Here is a 20464-nt window from a genome sequence, read left to right as displayed (position 1 = left end):
AAATGTTGTCCGCTTTGCCGTTAATCGGCTGTTGTTTTGTTGTTGTTTTTTATCAAAATTATCCGATCTCCATTGATGTTATTAGGATGAAGTTTTACTTGGAGTCTTATACAAATAACATCAATACAGATAATGGAATCAAAATTCCTGATGTCCAACTCGAATGCCCGTGGGATACTGCCGAAAATGAAACAGTTTGCGCTTTTTTGATAAGCTGTATTCTTTATGACGTGGTATAAAGTACCTTACATCTAAGGGCATGCAAAACCTCATACGAAAGAATTTTGCTGTCTTTGACTGAAATTCCACTCGAACTGCGTAGATACGATCGCATGTTGTAAAGCCGATTCATGCAACATTTCTGTCAACGCGAGGTCTCGTCCCTAACGACCTAGGCTGATGTAGCGACCAAATTTGGCCTAATTTTTAACCGCTCCTAAGCTAAAAGAAGCCCCCATCTCTTGCATTTGTTTTAACTTCAATAATATCTTTGAAAAGGGCGAGTTTTTTGGTATGGTTTATTTTTGACGTTTGTAATTTTTAAACGATGTAAGTGCTAGTGATTATTTATTCGTGTTTTAGTTACGCAATCCATTGTTTGTGCGACGCTTTTTATAGATCGCCTTTCAGACACACGTGCGTTGAGATAAGAAAGCTGACATGTCACTTTTAAAATTGTTATATAACGTTTGTAAATGTGACACGTCACGTTTTTTCCATGAGATCGCAAGTGATCACCCACAGCGGAAAGTAATCCCTTGAGAAATTAAAACAGTCCCTTGAGAAATTAAAAAGTCCCTTGAGAGTTTACAAATATGTGGTTCCAAATTTTGTCCACATAACCCCTTTCAGACCCTCATCTCCTTCAAGACAAAAGTGTTTAGACGTGCACAAACATTCATAAAACGTCGAAAAAATGGGGCGTTACACGGAAATTTATTTGTCAACAGGCAATGTAACGTTTTTATGTTGCAAGTTGCAAGGAAAATTGCCTCATGCAACATGGCCTTTAAGGAAAAAAATTACAGTACACGACAAAACGTCCGCGGACCGGTATAAAACAGTGCATTATTCATTTTTTCAGCCATTGTATGGTCCCTGTGCTCTATCAAAAATTTTAGTGACCTTGTAAGAGCGGAATTCTCTATCTTTTTAGAATTTTCGGACAAAAAGGTTAAAATCGAATTTTTTTTTATTACGCCAAAAAGACCCTTTGGGTGAACTATTTTTGAAAATATTATGTAAAACTTCCAGCAAGTTTTATTTTTTGAGAAAACGAGGAAAGTTTGTAATTCGAGCTCATGCTGTCTGAACGCCGAGGAAAACTAATTAATTGACAGCAATTTCGTGGCATTTTCGATGCGCTCGTTCTCAACTTCAGAAACTTGCCTTGAGTTCATTTTTACATGAGTATTTAACCAACCCTAGGTCTTCCTTTTAAACAAAAAATCTTCCTGAAATATGTAATTGTTGACACATTTTTACCGCGTTAAAAATTCTATCGATCGCAATTTAATTTACATACCGAATTTGACCTAACTTCAGAGGGCTAGAACACCAAGGGTATACGCTTCTATCGGTAAAACATGGGTTCTTTGGAAAGCCCTATTCTTCCTTCTTATCATATCCAAAGCGTTAGTTTGGCCCGTAAAAAGTGAGTGCGCTAGCACGAAAAATATACAGGCATTTTTGACATGTTTCCGCCATAATTCCCATTCTGCAGTCAACCGGGTAATGTCGAACTAAATTGTTAAAACGAATTAAATTTGGTCTTATGCTTCGCCGTTATCAGTTTCAATGAGTTAAATTTTTTGCTACAAAACTACAATATCTCAAATTTTTAACAGAAAGGAACAGTTTTAATAAAAATAAATAAATAAAGCAACAAACAAGACATGCTCACCTTCATTGTGCCGCCGTTAATTTATGCGAGGGAAGAGAATTGTCGCTGTATGTTGTTTTCATTTCCACTGAAGCGTTTCCTTCCACTTCTCAGTTTTTAAATATAAGAATACCCTTTTTACGCATATACATCTCAATTTAGACGACATTCCTGACATTTAGCAAGAAATCTTATCCACCAAAACGGCAAATTCCTGAAATTCGTGCTATGTGCTGTTTGACTATACTCGTCACGCAAGAGAATTTATTGATATCATATTTCCAACACAAGTTGACGTGACGTAGGGACGGACCATTGAAATATCCGGTGGGGTGTTGACTTTTTCCAAAAACAACTGTTTCAAGAAAAAAGGGATGTGACATAGTGCATTGTTGAAAAAACAAATAATACAAAGAAAGAACCAAAACGACAAGTAGTTGTCATCTTTAAGCGGAGGAGTTTGGGGGTGGGAGAAGGTTTCGTATTAGAAATTTTGGATTTTGTGGCGTGAACAGGGGAAAAACGTTCTGATAAAGTGAGGGGAGATACATTCAACAGTCATAATCAAATCCCTCCCACTCAACACCATTCAAACTGAATGGTCCCAGGAGCCCCCAAATGTCGCTTAATACAGAAAACAACTGACCAGAGAAATGAATTTCAGTTATGATATTTATAATAATTCTTGCGTATAAAATCTTACATGCGTTACGAAAAAGGCCTGTATCTTTAGGCAAAAACTGAACGTCATGCAATGCTTGTGCCCTGGAATATAATCCTGCAGACAAGTAGGCCCACTAACCCCCTTCCAGCTAATGGTCACTAATAGGTCACAAACAGGTAAAACTCTGCGTCCGCGTGACCACAATGTACACTGGGGGCTATTTTTACTATAGTTAAGGCGTCATGAAAGGTGCAACTTAGCGGAAAATTATTAAATTAATCTATTTGCTATATGTGATAGATATAGACGTCCACTGTTCTTCTTACAGACCTGGCGAAATTTTGTCCGCCAAACAAGCCGTAGCCTGATCCCGCGGGCTTGATATAGCTTAAGGCAGTCGGTTTATAGTTCAGGTATTAGTTTTGGAGCAGCGCAAAAAAATTCTCGTTAATCGCATTTTTTCGTGCTACTCCCAAAGTGTTCACCAGGGTTCTTGGTCAGCTACAAGCAAAAGAAATTAGCAATGGTCGTCCGGTTTACGTTTGGCGGATAAAATTTCAGCCGCCGCATGGTTTAAATTACCGTATTTTCTCGATTAAACGCCGGACCTCGATTAAACGCCGGCCTCGTATAAAAGCCGGGTCAAAATTGCTTATTTTTTAATAAACGCCGGGGGCGTTCGTTCGTTGCTATGAATGGCACTAGTACGGTATGCTACTTTGGAATTTTCAATGAACGCTGGCGTAAAATAGCTAGGATGGACGTTGTACAACAAAATATGACCTTATTCACTTAGCCGTTTTCGCATTCCCGTCTTTCTTACTGACGCATTTTCGTTCTTGTTTTAGTGCTTACAGGCGTTGAAATCACGAGAAACTCTCAGTTCGAGGCGTTTATGAACTTAAAACTTTGTATCCATAACCTTTACTTCATGCTCTTTTGTGTAGTTAAAATACCGTTTATGTTACTTTTGTCATAAATCATGGTTGCAAGTTGCAACATAAACGTGTTCAATCCGCAATAATGTACCTTTGGGAAACTGTAAAACTTAGATGGCCAGGAAAAGTTTTTCGGGGCAAAACGAAGAGCAAAATTGCCTTGCTTTGTAAAACTGCCCCTTGGTCTCGGAGATGGACAAAAACAAATCAATCTGAAAATTTGACAGAAATTTGCCTTCCGTTAATAAACGCTCGGCCCGGATTAAACCCCTACAAAAATAGGGAACATCATGATCTGACATACAAATACGAGGTGTAACCACCCTAAATTAATGTTTTTAATGTGTATGGATCTTTCCATAATATTCGGACAAAATTTCTTCAGACCTGTAAGAAGTATAGTTGACGTCTATTAGTGTCACACATAAATAGATCAAAATACACTGTTTTTAATAAACCACTGAATGCAATGGTCACACGACAAATCTCCACGGCCCGGCCAAGACCTGTACGCATGCGCACAGCCTATTACCCGTGGAGTGGCAGCCATGGACAGCTGTTTCGTCCTTGTAAGGACTCATCAGCATGGCATAGCCAGGAAGGGTCTCACATAAGATCATAGACCCCGCCGTTTACTCCAGAGGCGAACCCGAAGGTTGCTTTAAACCCCAGCTCCATATGGAACCATATGGGAGCTGTGGCTGGGACTGTAGAACAGTCTCGGCAATGCGTAAGGAGATGTGGATCCACTAAATTAATAGGGATGCATGTGTGACGACATAAAAATGTCAAAAATAAACCACTGAATGCAATGGTCACACGAGTTCGCCTCTGGACATGTCTGGAGTTCGCCTCTGGAGTAAACGGCGGGGTCTATGATCTTATGTGAGACCCTTCCTGGCTATGCCATGCTGATGAGTCAGCTGTCCATGGCTGCCACTCCACGGGTAATAGGCTGTGCGCATGCGTACAGGTCTTGGCCGGGCCGTGGAGATATGTTGTGTGACCATTGCATTCAGTGGTTTATTTTTGACACTGTTTTTATTTATAAGAATCTAGTTGATAAGAATATCAAGGCTGAAATTTGCGAATTTTTAAGAATATTTTAAGAATAAATCTGAGGCTGAGATTTTGAAAAGACTATAATTTTGTGTTGAAAATTTGTAAATAGAATAGAACGGACCGTCTCTAAACGGCAAAACCTTTTACTATCCAATAACACGATAAATCCCCCAGAACCGCTAGCAGCTCGCGCCTCCGGCGCTCACGTGCCCCTCCTCCCTTATTTTACCTTTGCTACGGCACTGACATGATCAATAGATACCCATTGCGTACCCATTGTTAAACGATATAAACGAGTATTAAAATGTTCATAAGAATATTTTCAATCTAAATTCAGCAGAAAATCTGAGTCGGAAAACAACAGATTTATCTCAGTAATGGGCGTACAATTACCACCGCGACTAGAACCGATACAGAAGATTGCAACCGCAGACAGCTTTTTCGTTCTTATTGGGACTCAATGCGGTGTAGCAAATCTAAATGACATCACCTCGAAGAGCCAACGCAAATATATTGCCCAATAACCCGTACACTGTATCAAGTTCGGTACTTTGCTTTTCTAGGGCACAAGCATTGCAGCGACATTTGGGGGCTCCTGGGACCGTTTAGTTTGCCGATGGGGTTAAAGGGGAGGGATTTGATTATGCCTGTTATATATATTGTCCCTTTCTTTATCAGAACGTCTTCCCCTGTTCCCCTACAAAATCCAAATGTTTAATACGACCCCTCCACCCCCCCCCCCTCCCCCCCCAAAAAAATTAAAAAATTAAACTCCTCCTTTAAAAGATGACAACTACTTCTCGTTTTGGTTCTTTCTTTACCTTATTTTTTTTAATATGCACTATGTCACATCCCTTTTTTTCTTGAAACAGTTTTTTTGGAAAAAGTCAACACCCCACCGGATATTTCAATGGTCCGTCCCTACGTCACGTCAACTTGTGTTGGAAATATGATATCAATAAATTCTCTTGCGTGACAAGTATAGTCAGACAGCACATAGCACGAATTTCAGGAATTTGCCGTTTTGGTGGATAAGATTCTAGCTAAATGTCAGGAATGTCGTCTAAATTGAGATGTATATGCGTAAAAAGGGTAATCTTATATTTAAAAACTGAGAAGTGGAAGGAAACGCTTCAGTGAAAATGAAAACAACATACAGCGACAATTCTCTTCCCTCGCATAAATTAACGGCGGCACAATGAAGGTGAGCATGTCTTGTTTGTTGCTTTATTTATTTATTTTTATTAAAACTGTTCCTTTCTGTTAAAAATTTGAGATATTGTAGTTTTGTAGCAAAAAATTTAACTCATTGAAACTGATAACGGCGAAGCATAAGACCAAATTTAATTCGTTTTAACAATTTAGTTCGACATTACCCGGTTGACTGCAGAATGGGAATTATGGCGGAAACATGTCAAAAATGCCTGTATATTTTTCGTGCTAGCGCACTCACTTTTTACGGGCCAAACTAACGCTTTGGATATGATAAGAAGGAAGAATAGGGCTTTCCAAAGAACCCATGTTTTACCGATAGAAGCGTATACCCTTGGTGTTCTAGCCCTCTGAAGTTAGGTCAAATTCGGTATGTAAATTAAATTGCGATCGATAGAATTTTTAACGCGGTAAAAATGTGTCAACAATTACATATTTCAGGAAGATTTTTTGTTTAAAAGGAAGACCTAGGGTTGGTTAAATACTCATGTAAAAATGAACTCAAGGCAAGTTTCTGAAGTTGAGAACGAGCGCATCGAAAATGCCACGAAATTGCTGTCAATTAATTAGTTTTCCTCGGCGTTCAGACAGCATGAGCTCGAATTACAAACTTTCCTCGTTTTCTCAAAAAATAAAACTTGCTGGAAGTTTTACATAATATTTTCAAAAATAGTTCACCCAAAGGGTCTTTTTGGCGTAATAAAAAAAAATTCGATTTTAACCTTTTTGTCCGAAAATTCTAAAAAGATAGAGAATTCCGCTCGTAAGTATTCTCATCACGTTCTTAAAAGAAAGGTTTTACATAGGTTCCACGCTCTTGGCAATAGAAAATTGATATTTCTTATTTTATTTACCGAGCATAAAATTTCTACCTTCCTCTCTCTCTGTCTCTACACAGGACGCTTTCGGCATTGCCGACCCAAGCAATATGCAAAAATTGTGCCAGATATGAACCTAGAACAAATGGCCTAGCTCGCCCCGAGTCTCCTTGTAGCTCAGTGGTTAAAGCATCTGAACAGTGTGCGGAAGGTCATGAGTCCGATTCCTGTCAGCGGTTTAACATTTTTTCCTGTCCTATACGCTCGTGACAAGTCAAGGAACGAGAAATCGGTATCCGCTGTACATCTTTGAGAGTCCTTATTCGGCAATTAATTTCAGTTTTCTGTTAAATGTTTGGCGATTTTCTCAGGTATCACTTAAAGTTACAGCCCAACTTTCAGCTATCTGTAAACTTTAAGATCTCAGCTATCAGTTAAAAAACACGTCGTTTCTCAGCTGACGTTAAAAACTTTGACTAGGTCTCATTTATCAGTTGAACTCCATTCAGACCCTCATCTCCTTCAAGACAAAAGTGTTTAGACGTGCACAAACCCTACCTGGAATGAATATCCACTGACTTTTAAAGAGTATGATCCACTTGAGGTGTAGCCAGCGGTCAGCAGATTTTTGCATGAAATTTTGGCTATTCCTTTATGGAGAAATCAGTGACAGTGTTAGATGAGTTAGGGTGTGCAGGTATTGAAAACATGAGTTGTGCGCAACAAATGGCTTTCTTATTCATAAAACATTCTACTATTTATCTCTCAGAGAGCCTTCAGATAACTAACAGTTATTTACCGAGATGGGGGTGGACAATTCTGGATGTCTGTTATCATATACATGAACAGGTCGAACAGAGGTTATCACGCGTGGTTGAAAATCCCCGTTTTTGCATCTATGACCACGAGATACAAAAATAAAGTTGACTCACAACATTCCAAAATGCAAAAAAAAAAATCAACAGATCGAGACTGAGGCGAGGAATAGACCATATTCGTATTCTCGGTATTGGACTGGAACTAGCTTGCAATGGAGGCTCATGCGGGGGAATATCATTAAAAACAGCTTCATGTCATTTGCATTTGAAAAGATTACCCGCATTAGCCTCCATTGCAAGCTAGTTCCAATCCAATACCGAGAAAACGAATAAGGCCTATTAATTTCATTTTAAGAATATCAAAAGGAGAAATCGATTAAATAAGGAGGTAAAACGAAAGACGTCCACATAAAGTGTGCAAACAAAATTGATTTCCACACCATTTAATCTAGACAATATATAATGCAACAATTATTGTGCCTCCCAAGTTACATTGTAAATTACGTCACATTGCTACGGGCCACGTGCGCCTGGGGAGATGAGAGAATTTTCGATCGAGCTGTGTTGTGACTGTTGTAAAATGAAAATCTCGAGTGTTTGAGTAACGTTTGTGTTGAGTTATCGAACCAGCCATTGTGTTTAATCGTCGCCCCGCGAAATTTGGTCCACGGAGCCGGACAGCGAGAAGAAATTCGAGAAAATACGCCGTCAGGCTGCGAATGAGAGCTGTGCAGAATTGTGTTATGTGATTCAAAGCTGACAAGAACTGTAATTGCCGAAATGAGCGTCAGAAGAGATGAAACCCCGCGACTATTTACGTAAAAAGAATCGACTTCACCAAGATCAAGCAAAGTTTTCATTCTAAGAAAGAATTCTGGAGCTCTAAAAGAAAGCCGTGGAATTACGACTGCAATATGAGTTCGAGGATGCTATCGCCCAGGAAGAAGGTTTGTCAAATAACAGTGATGTTGATAAAGAGTTGAATGAATTACCTGTTGATGATATGACGCTTAAGGTGGATTTCCTCTGACGCGTAAATCTTTGCGTACGTAAAACGTACGTAAAAAAAGATACGTAGTCAAATTTCCACTGTCGCGTAAAAAGTAATAAAAGGCATTTCTTTTTTACGTGCGTTGAACGTACGTAAATAACTGCCATCCTGAATTTACTAAGTTGATGAATAGAGTATTTTCTTGGTGGCCATATTGGAGGAGTGAAACAGTAAATTGATTTTCCTTTGGGAAAAAAAATCATTAACATTTTTATGCAAATATTTTTTATTGTTTGTTCCAACATGGCTGCCTTAGAAACACTTTTTACCCCCCATGCTAGTAAAAGAGATGCGGGAATATGACCACGAGTCATTTTATAGATACTTCCGAAAAGACACCATAAAGTAAAAAAAGATTTGAGGCGACCTTCCCGGATTCCTGGTTCACATTCTACGTGACCTGACGCCAGACGTTTTTTTCACTATTGCGTTCGTGTACTTTGAGTCTGTAGTCAGTTCTATAGACTATTGCTGGAAATGTTTGAACTTCCTCGATGAGAACTGCTTCTACATCTGAATGTTTTCCCATGTTAATCGACGGCGATTTAAAACAAAATTGCGTTCCACGCAAGTGGTAAGTGGTGTCATGTGACAAAATCCAAAAGTATGATTGGTTAAATCGCTGCGTAACCGCTGACAGTCGCGAAAAAAGTTGAACTCAGTTCAACTTTTTTGAAAACACTCGCGTGTAACGTACTTAAATACCTAGAAAAAACGTGACATTGGAAAATTGGACAACGTAAAGTCGACGCATGTAATCGCGCGCGTAAAATTTCATTATTACGTACGTTAATAATTTTCACGTACGTTGACGTGCGTGCATAAAAACACAACAGTGGAAATCCACCTTTAGACAAGAACACTGCTGAAAATGATGTTGATGATAAACCTCCTATCGAGCCAACTAACTTAACCAAACCTGGACTAGCGAAAGATGAATTAAGTGAGCCCCGTAAAGATGGCATGTTAGAAGAGTTACTTTTTTAAGTGTTGAAGACTAAAAAAGTATCAGTACAAGCAGGTCAACACAATGGCTTCAACAGAGCGAATAATATTACCGGAGTTCTGGCTAAATTTGGGTACGGTAAATACCTAATCGTACCTTTTTGGTACGCTTCGGCGGCATATTAGGATCGTTTGGTCTCGCCATGGGTAGTTTGGCTCGACTTCGTTTGCAAAAATACGAGCCATGGCTCGACCAAACTCGACTGATATGCCGCCGAAGGGTACCAAAAAGGTACGATTAGGTAAATAGTGAAAGAAAATAGTGGGCAGATCAGGCAGTATCAAGAAATAGTTTCTGAGCTGATAGGTGTTTTCAAGGAACACAAGTTTGTTCATGAACTTAACTCACGAATTCCTGAAAAATGTGTCGCAAAACTCCCTGTCTGCCTTTGCGGTAGATGGGCTGAATTTGTGAAAGGAAAACCAAAATTATCGACCTGACGTTCGTTTCCAAGTTGGCTGGAAAAGAGGCAAAAATCTCTGATTCCAAACAGCGGTGGATGCCAGAAAAGAGAGAGTGGAAACGTACTGACACATTGAAAGGTGACAGTCGTAAGAACACCGACAAATACACTTCTGGGTTTTTTTGCAAGAGCTACAGGAGAGTCCCCACGCACCAGAAATGGAACAAAGTGCCCAGTTCATCAGTCGACTAATCACGTGTTACAACTGAGAGTGCAAAGTTTGAGGGAATGTCGTGGAGGAAAGCAGGCTTTTTTTACGTTGTCTATTATCTGTTCATCGTCTGAGTAAATGCCATAGTAAGAATAGATGCAAAGTTCGCAACTGTGATATGCGCCATCACACCCTTGTACATGAAGTTGACTTGAAATTTATTGAGCGTGCGAAACCAAAACGTGATTCGGAGAGAGCACCAGAGGTTGAGAGAGATAACGTGCCCACCTCGCAGTAGGACATAAGCTCACCACCAAATCAGGCTGTGGAACTGCAAGGGCAGCGTCATCAATCAGCGTACTCAGGTCTTGAGACTGGTGGTCGTGCATAAGTTGAAGTACTTCCTGTAGTTGTCTTTGGGGAAACAGGGAAACGAGAAGTGATGGCGTTGCGTGACTCAGGCAGTAACACCACACTCATGGATAAAAGTTTAGCGCTGGTGCTAGTGCGTCAGGGCAAGGGGGTAGATCTTGAAATACAAGGCGTTAATGCGAAGAAAGTGTTTACTTCCCAGCACATCAAGAAATGCATTGTTGCACGAGTCGGTGAAGAGAACATTAAGTATTCATTGCGATATGCAGATATGTGAAAACGATTCCTTACATGAATGGTCTGGATCAGAAGTTAAAGTGGTCAACAATTAAGCACAAGTATCAACACGTGAAGGACTTGGACTTGCATGCACAGACACTGGTCCAGTACAACTGATAATTGGAACGAACAATTCTGACTTGATTCTACCAAGCAAATTGTGAAACCCTCGGGTCAACCGGAAGTTGAAAGAGTACCTTATGCAGTTGAGACCCTACTCGGATAGGCGGTCACTAACTGGTTACCGGGTGAACGAAGAGTAGCATCACCATACAGTGGGTTTAATGTGTATGAAAGAAGTACAGTCGAAGACGAAGAGTTGAAGCACCAAGTCATGGCTCAGTCAGAGATAAAAGCCTTAGGCGTGGTGAAGGTAGGAAATCCGATCCGTTCGATCGAGAAAAAGCGGGCACTCTCATTGATGATCGAGCGACCTTTAAAAGGGAGGGTGAAGATGTGTATGTGTCAGGCCTTCTTGGCGAAAACGAGACTACATTCCCTGGAGAAGAAGTTTGAGAATAATCCTGACATCAGAGAGAGATATGCGAAGTCGATTGAGGATGACATTGAGAAGGGCTATGTAAAGAAACAGAGTAAAGGGGAAGTGCAGTGTGATAGCAATGTGGTTTGGTTCTCACCACACAGATTTGTCATCAATCCAAAGAAACCTGATAGTCTCAGAAGAGTGTATGATGCATCAGCAAAATTCATGCGACAAAGTCTGAATGACGAAATCTACACGGGACCAGATCTTTTGACCTCTCCGTTTGGAGTCTTCCTCAGGTTCTGCGAGGAGAGAATTGCTATGGCTGCAAATGTGAAGAAGTGTATTTATGCTTCACCTACCTGACAGTGATAAGCCAGCGGCGAGATTCTTGTGGAGGGAGTCGTCAGAAAAAGAACTAAGCGTGTATCAGTTTGAGAGAACGGTGTTTGGAGAGGTGTCTGTGCCATCCAGAGCTAACTACACCATGAGGCGTAATGCGGATGAGAATGGTGCTGATTTACCCCTTGATGTCAGAGCAGTCTATGGATGATGGTCTGCCATCTACCAATTCTCGAAAGGAAGCTTTTGAAATGCGAGAGCAGATGACAGAGTTACTACGCCGTTGAGGTTTCCGCCTACACAAATGGCTAACAAATGACCCAGAAGTCTTAGCCACCATTCCCGAACAAGACAAATCTCCGCGATTTCTAGAGCTGAGTGAAGATAAGCTGCCAACAGACAGAGCTTTTGGCATCATTTGGGATGCTCAGGAAGATGTACTGAAGTTTACGGGACTCAGTGGTGATCCAGGAACAACAAAGAGGAAGATCTTGAGCTAAGCATTCTCGGTTTTGGACTCACGAGGGCTCCTCCTTGGCCTCCCTTTCTCAATCAGACGTAAAATCATCCTGCAGAATCTGAACCCGTATGAAGTACAGGTGGGATGACGAGTTAAAAGAATCTGATCTTCGAGAGTGGCGTGAATGGCACAAGGAAGCAAAGGAACTTGATAAAGAGGAGATTCCGAGAGCTCTCAGGATTGTTTCCAAAGAAGTACTTAGAACTGCACTCGTCGAAGCAGAAGGGGTACTGAACAGCCGATCGATTACTCATGTGTCTAATGATGCAAGAGGCATTGAAGCGCTAACGCCAAAACACTTCCTGCTGATGCGGGCGAATCCGAGTTATGAAGGTGCTGATGTTAGTGATAGAGACATCAAATCGACAAAGCTGTGGGGACAGTCCCAGGCACTGGCCAACTTCTTCTGGAGACGTTTCACAAAGGAGTACCTTCCTAGTCTGACAGAAAGAAAGAAGTGGAAAGAGAAGAAGTAGAATCTCAAAGAAGGAGATATTGTGCTAGTCGCTGAACCCAACCAACCGTGAGGTGTATGGCCATTGGGCAGAATCGTGTCTTTCTATCCTGGACGGGACGGGATGGTTCGAGCAGTTACAGTGCGTACTCAGACAGGAGAGTACAAGAGACCAATCACAAAACTTTGTTTATTAGAGGAAGCGTTAGGCTAGCACTGTAGTTTGTCTCAACATTGTGTTTCGACTAGGGGTGGGGATGTGCCTCCCGCTTCCTGAACTTCCGTTGTCAAGTTACATTGCAAATTATGTCACGTTGCTATAGGCTACGTACGCCTGTAAAATTAAAATCTCGAGTGTTTGAGTAAAGTTTGTGTTGAGTTATCGAACCATCCATTGTGATTAATCGTCGCCCTGCGACAATTATTAGTTTTCGCTTCCGGCATCGGCCGAAAGACTTGCTTAGGTATGGTTATAGGACTGACGGGATGAGTGGAGCTCCTTTCAGTCTGCAATAATACGTCTAATTAGAAAAAAATTGAACGACCGCGTAGCAGGAGTCCGATTTGTTCAAATCGCAAGTATGATTTATTGCATATTGTGTTGCATTATGACGTCACACGCGCTAAGGATGCTGATAGATGTAGTAAAGCCTGGACGTCTCGCATGAACCACGCGAGGGGTTTCTCGCCAACAGCTGAATAATGAAACCTTAACAACGCGTCGTAATTTGACTATTTTGACCGAAGATGTTTGTCAAAAACGAATGCAAATTGGGTGAAAACTCCAGAAGAATTGATGAACATCGAATTTCATTGTCTTTAGGGTAGAGTTATTAGTGTTAACGTAAGTCAACGTTGCTTGGCGACTCTCGTTGGAAATTCATTTATGGTACCACCGGAGTTTCGCAAGATACGAACACAAGCAAGCTTGAATTTAGAGCTGATTATTTACAATAAAGCAAGTGGAATCAGAGATTCTTCTTACGGAAGGTCAGTATAACGGATTCCCGACTCGTTTTAAGTCCCAAAATTGCCCATTTGAACTTAATTTGTCTTTAAAGTAAGATTCTATATTAAGCCGAAGAAACCATACTTAGCAACAGGTGAATAAATGTACTTGTTGTGGATCTTCAGCCATCAGTTGTATTTTATAACCAATAAATAAAAATCGCTGGGAAAAAAACATTTCTAGAGGTTTTAAGAATGTAAAGGAGTATCTATTAAAATGATGGAACAAATAAAGCGCGTGCGCGGTTAGCCTCCTAAGCATACGGAAGTAGACGCTCTCTGTGCTCTTCACGAGAATACGTGACGAGCGCAGAGAGCGTCTGCGTAGGAGGCTTTTACGTCGTGGTAAGAGAATTTTGTTAATTGACGCCTTGTTATATGTTGAACACTTCGTTATTGGACACCATAGCTGCTCGCGCTACTATTTGGTAAAAAATAGAGCCTTTTAAGAACCAATCAGACTCGAGAATTTTGTTATGGTTATGATAATTCTTGATATCACATAAACGTCATAAATATCAACGTTAAATTTTACTACTCAATTATGATCTCCATTAAACTGTGTGTGTGTGTGCGTGAAGTTCTCTACTCACTCTCTTGCTCAGTATCAGTTACAAGTTTCAGATGCTGAGTTGTTTATAGTAGTAATAAAATGCTTTCAGCTAATTAATATTTGCCTTTTCAAAGAAACGGCCGAGTTTTGACTAAATGGATAAAAGCTAACTTTAGAAGTGCTCGAAACGTTGACGAAATTAACGGACCCTTATCAACGCTACCCTTATCAAGTCCATGCAATTTCGAAGAAACCTTTCTCGCAACTGAATAACATGCAAACGTGCATACAAGTTAACCAGACTTCAAATAAAAAATAATATACCTTCACAACGTTGTCCAATATACACGCCTGGACAAACACAAGTAAAGTTGTAAACTCCATCAACACAAGTTCCACCGTTAAGACATGGACTGCTGGAGCATTCGTCATATTCTTTAAAACAAAGAGATAACTGATGTTGTAAAAACCCCTTGCACACAAAAGGGCTCTCTTTGCCCTTTTGTGACACAAGTGACGAGAGATAGGTATGTAGTGTGTTTTTCTGTGCCCTGTGTTGAAGGACTGGACTTACATTCATCTGCTTCTGTGAGAGAAGTTGAAGTCGTTAAAGAGTTTGCGTCTTTTTGCTATAACACTATATGTAACAAGATGAGGTGTTGGAAAATTTTAGCTAGAAACGTTTGGTTGATAAACATTCCAAAGGAATGCCAAATTGGAGTGAGACTACAAATAATTATTGTAGTGTGCTAACAACTTACATTTTGCCCAATTATTTCATGTTAATAGACTACGTATTGTCCGAGCATTGCCATATTTAATACATAATGCGGCCTCAGCTGTTTGCAACATACCCAATGCTCCTGTGAGCCGAAGTTATTATCTGATATAATTATTGACCCTCTCTGCGTCACATCGACGATTTCAGTTGTTTTCCACATTGATCTTTTAGTTCGTGGCTGCAATCGTCGATATATTTCATATAGAGAACAATAGGATTTAGGAGGGTCAGTAATAATAAAACGAGGCCGATCATTTCCCAGGCTGAATGGTACATGTACATAGAACGATCAAAAGTAAAAATCGAGTAAGCTTTTAACCAGTCAGATGCGAATTTTGTTTTTACTAGGCAGGTTATAAAGACCATTAAATGGTTGGTTGAATGAAATTTTAAGCTCACAATACAATCTAGGTCCGTTACGTGCATCTCCATGCATTCGGGTCAGTTTTATTCCAAAACTATTCACAGAGCAATAAATACCTTGACACTGGTTTCCAAAAAATGGAGAAGGACAAGAACACGTAAAGTTATTAACTCCATCAGTACAGGTTCCACCATTCAGACATGGACTGCTGGAACATTCGTCAAATTCTATAAAAAACAAAGAGATAACTGATGTTGTAAAAACACCTTGCACACCAAAGGACTATCTCTTTGCCATTTTTGTGACACTAGTGACGACAGATAGATATGTACTGTGTTTTTCTGTGCCCTGTGTTGAAGTTATTTAGAGGTAGGAAAGATGAACGTTTATCCGTTTGTCTCACAAGTAGAATCGTAAATCGCTTTGAGTTGTTGATCGCGACGTTTCGACTGCAATACTGCTAGTCTTCATCAGGCGATGAGGTCGATTTTTTATGTGTCGCTCTTTGTAGCATGTTGTTTCGCTGCTATTGGTGCATTTCGATCCTCATTATTATTCCGGCTGTTAGATGTTGCCCGCTGTTGTGCTTTTCGGCCAAAACTATCCTAGCTTTAGGAATTTCGATTCCATTATTGATGTTATTAAGATGAAGTATTATTCGGAGTCTTATTCAAATAACATCAATAGAGATAATGAATCAAAATTCCTGAAGTCCAACTCGTATACGTGGGATACTGCCAAAAATGAAACAGTGCGTTTTTTTTTGATAGGCTGTATTCTTTATGGCGTGTTATCAAGTACCTTACATCTAAAGGAATACAAAACTTCCATATAATAGTAAAATATTTGCTGCTATCCAAGATATCATGTACATATTTTCGTCAACAAGGTAGACTAACCAAAACTGTACTAGTCATAAAACCTACTTCAAAGTTACCTTCACATGTCCTCCCCTTATGAGTTCGAGGGCAGATGCACCTGAAATTTCTTTTACCGTTTACACAGGTGCCTCTACTCAAACACGGCGAGCTGGTACATTCGTCGTAATCTGATATTAAACAAAATAATAACAATGAGAAAGACGTAATGTTCAACATGTCAAGAGCTAGACTTGCACCAAGTCGCCCTCTATTGGCGAGCGAAGAAAGTCTAGTCAAGAGCGTGAAACATAAACAATCTGAGCCCCCGGGAGATGGATTTGAGCCCATGACCTCCCAAACACCGTGCGGGAGCTCTATTCACTGAGCTAAGGAGGGACTTATGGTGAACAAGGCCATCTTACTAGATTCATATGTGATATGCGTCCTGCAGTGCATACTGCTAGGATCAGCAATGCCGACAGTACACGGTACTGTACGGTGATAATTAAAAAAAAAAAGTTAATTTTAAGCTAAATACCATATACATATATACGATTATATGTATGACTTTCTTCCGCGCCATGTTATCAATTCTCAAAGTAATCTCTCTGAACTACTGTTTTAATCGGTGTTTTAAACGTTTTCGAAGCAAATGAAGAGGCTTTTAGTTAGTTTGTAGCCATTCATCCATTTGTAGTTTATTTTTTGTTATAAGGCCCTTCTTCACTCAACGCTTCAGTCCAATAACGAAAACATGTAAATAACAAACCTAATAGGCAGTTGCTCAAAATTCACCATATAGTCTCCTTCGTACGGCCTTGATGCTTTACGTGGGTATTATTTTGGAGAATATTTTAAGTCTATATTTTCTTAGACGGCGAGACTTGGTATATAAATTGGCTAGTCTACTTGGAATACATTCCAACCTTTTTTACAGGTATACTGATGGCACAACGAACAATCCACGTCATTCCACGTGTACCCATGCCGTGCACCGAGTGTGTGTACGCAGTCCTCTCCTCTAAAGTCGTTCGGTTGTTTCTCCGCCCAGTAGCGGAATTTATCAGGACACCCATCCACCCAGGAGAATAATCCTTCTGTTGCAATTTCAAACCAATCCACGCCTTGTCACCATTGTGTCTGTGCTGAATATACACGTTCTCTTCCTGACTTTCAATAGCGGCTAAATTAGCTCCCATGCTTCTACAGATTTTACTTGCGTTGGACCATGTCTCACATGTTTCACTGGTGAAGTAACATGAACCATTGTAGAAACTCCAACCTGGCTCACACACATCTTGAGATAAAAAAAAAAATAACAATAATAAAAAATGGAGCTTTACTTTGAGGTTAAAACGTTTACAGAATTATCTAGCTTTGCCCAAAGAAAGCCTCCTTTTAGATATCGACTACAAAGGGGTTCTTTCTCGCCGATAAAATTGTGAGAATCGATGTTAGCTTGATGTAGCTTTGGCCAACTATCAATAAAATTTCAACACACAAACAGTTTTCCTAGGATTAGTCCTGCTGGAAAAGAACCTGTTTGAAAAGTTCATAACAATATCTTAAAAATCACGAATCTCTCTTTATACATCCTACCTGGCATGACAGCATATGAGACTGACAGAGGGTCATGCTGGTTCACAAACAACTCTTTCACGCATGCTCTAAAGCCAGTCTTGTTTATATACTGAAAGGAAAGAAAGGAACTCTAATATCAGCACCATGAAGCCATAAAAATGTAGTAACAAAGGGTACTGTATTCAGACACTCTTCTTTCATGTCAAAATATGAAATAAAAAGTAAGCCATACTTGTGTTCCCAACGATAGAGTAAAGTAAAAAAAACGCTCATTAAGCATGCTGATAAAAATAGCCAGACATTTTTCTACATTGGCTGTTTTTATGCTAGAGACGATAATGTTGTCAGACGGCTTTAACGTCTAAGACGTTAAAGGCGTCTGGTATAAAAACGGGACGCCTTAAGTAGACAGCTTTTCAGAAAAAAAAATAAAAAAGACTGGGTTCGAAACTCGGAGGACACTGGACACGAAGACGTAAAGCCATCAGACGATAAAGACGACCGTTTTATTTACTGTTTTCATACTAGTTAACGACGTCCCGTTTTTATACTAGACGACTTTAACGTCTAAGACGTTAAAGCTGTCCGATAAGAGCGTCGTTCAGACGCTCTTACGAAAAGACGTTAAAGCCATCAGACGTTAAAGACGTCTGTCTTATTTACCGTTTTTATACTAGACGTTAATTTCGTCTCGAGACAGCTTTAACGTCTAAGACAGCTTTAACGTCTCTAGCATAAAAACGGCCATTATTGTTCACTTCTTAATTATTTCCTCGTTTGGACTTTCGGACTCCAATCGTATATTTGCTTTACGACTTCACGGCTTTTTTAGCCATTCTTTCAACCGCACACGTCAGCCACGTCATGTTCCTCATTTCAAATCTCAAGCAAAGTTATGGAAAGTTACCACACTTTTTTATTATCTGATATGAAGAAGTAATATGAATGAATCACATCTGACCTCCACCCAAGCTGATATCGAGTTGTACGCAGGGTTCAGGTTTCCTCCGTTTGTTGAATGGTTTGCAGACACCAGTACTGCTGGAGAGTCGTTGTAGTGCTTTATAAAGACAACGTCCTAATAAAAGGAAAGAAAAGAAATACATTTATACTGCAAATTAGCTTAGAATGAATCTCTATCTAAAAAGCGATTTTAAAGGAAGCAAACGAAAAATGGATTAAAAGGATACCTATGAAACCTGAGTAACCAAATCAACAAATCAATCATGAACCATCGTTTTGCGAGGCAAGTTTTAATACACTGTAAGTGACTAATTAAGTTATTGAATGACGGAGTGACTAGTGCATGAGTGACGAGTAGTTGAATTGGGGTGAGTGCGTGATCAGTACGTGAGGTAGGGATGGGGGGGGGGGGGGGGTGAGTGGGTGGACGAGTAAGTCAGCAAGTAATCCACAACGTAGAACGCGAGTAGACTAGTGGGAAATAAGTGTCTGAAGATATAAGCAATGATAGGATAAAACTTGAAGTGGTAAACTCACCTCACAGAAGGCAAAGTTGAATTCTTTGGATGGCCTGTTTCCGTTGGCAAAGTATATAGAACCGTGCTCTCTAAACAGAGGTCGATGAAGCTCTTCAAATGCCATCCAGTCCTTCGGGAAAAAAGTGGTCGCATGGTTAAATCGCTGGATTTGTAATTGGGAGGTCCCGGGTTCAAATCCTCCTCTAGTCTCTGACACTAATGGATTTGGGTTTAGTGGTACGATTTTAACTCCATTACGCTTAGCGGGTAAGCTTCCTGACAGTTGGGATTTTTATATTACCAGAGCTAGCAAGTTTCTGTTCTATTCACAATATTTCATTGGTTATTTACAGTATCTTCAATAGCACCGTCCCCACCAAGCGAGACACTGTTCATATATTCAACATTAAAAGCATAAATAAAGTATTAAAATCATGAATAATCCAAAATTCCTTACAACGTGGATACTTTGGTGAGTTCCGTCAAAGTTCTGTAGTTCTCTGATGCAGATCTTGAAGGACGTTGTTGTTAAATCTTCTACCCACACTGAGGAAGCATCGTGCTTTACACCACGCCTTTCATGCTCCGCTGACACAAGTACAGTGGGCACTGATTTAAACTTTTTCTGTAAAAATATACGCACTAAAAGAATAAATGGCGATAGAAAAAATATGAGACCTGTTGTTAGTTTCTCTTGAAATCAAGCTAAACCTGTATATTATAAACTACAGTGATGTTAAAGAAAACATTACTTAATTATCAATTTTATTTTACAGCATGCGAATGTTCCAAGGAAAGTCTGCGTTAATATCAAGCTATTACATTAAATAAAGAGAGTGAAATTTTCCCACTCTTGTTATGGAAAACAATCAATTACGAGCCTCTGGATCAGTTCAATGTAATTACACTGCACACTGATCTTAATTTCGTTTCTTGATCAGTTGATTGTAGATTATCTTTCAATACAATAAATATCTGTACAGTGTTGCAAAATATCATTATGATTGGTGAGCTAAACTCACCGGAGGTAGTGATACTGTACGACAGTTCGTTCCAGTCCACCAAGTCGGCATGTCCATTTCACCAGACACTCCCCCGTCAGGGGCCCCCTGGTATGCTAAATAGTCAACTGTGGCAAACGCTTGTCCATTTTTCTTCTCATTTCTCCCCGCCTGTGTAATGCAAACTGTAAAATTGTTCTCCCTGATTTCTTCAACCCAGGGCACCACGGCTTCGTGGACATAAGTGGGGTCTGAGAAGTTGACGTGATTGACGGAAACTTGTATGTGAACCGGTTTATCAGGATAGAAGACGTAAGGA

The 20464-nt window shown here is 40.0% G+C and overlaps 2 pseudogenes across 1 annotated transcript in view; one reads left to right on the top strand and one right to left on the bottom strand.

Moving 5' to 3' along the window:
- LOC144644226 (uncharacterized) overlaps positions 1–20464 on the bottom strand; it is a 98460-nt pseudogene that overhangs the window by 21879 nt on the left and 56117 nt on the right. The window contains exons 13-14 of the transcript XR_013569070.1: positions 17009–17379; positions 16160–16270 (exon numbers count right to left, since the gene is read on the bottom strand). The product of XR_013569070.1 is annotated as an uncharacterized LOC144644226 (transcript). The remainder of the gene's footprint in view (positions 1–16159; positions 16271–17008; positions 17380–20464) is intronic.
- LOC144644240 (uncharacterized) lies at positions 9724–11131 on the top strand (annotated as a pseudogene).

Source organism: Oculina patagonica, chromosome 2 (assembly GCF_052425735.1).
Source record: "Oculina patagonica isolate OP01 chromosome 2, crgOcupat, whole genome shotgun sequence".
Lineage (NCBI taxonomy): Eukaryota > Metazoa > Cnidaria > Anthozoa > Scleractinia > Oculinidae > Oculina > Oculina patagonica.
Note: the sequence above shows the minus strand (reverse complement) of the source record. Positions and strands in the feature narration are given on the sequence as shown.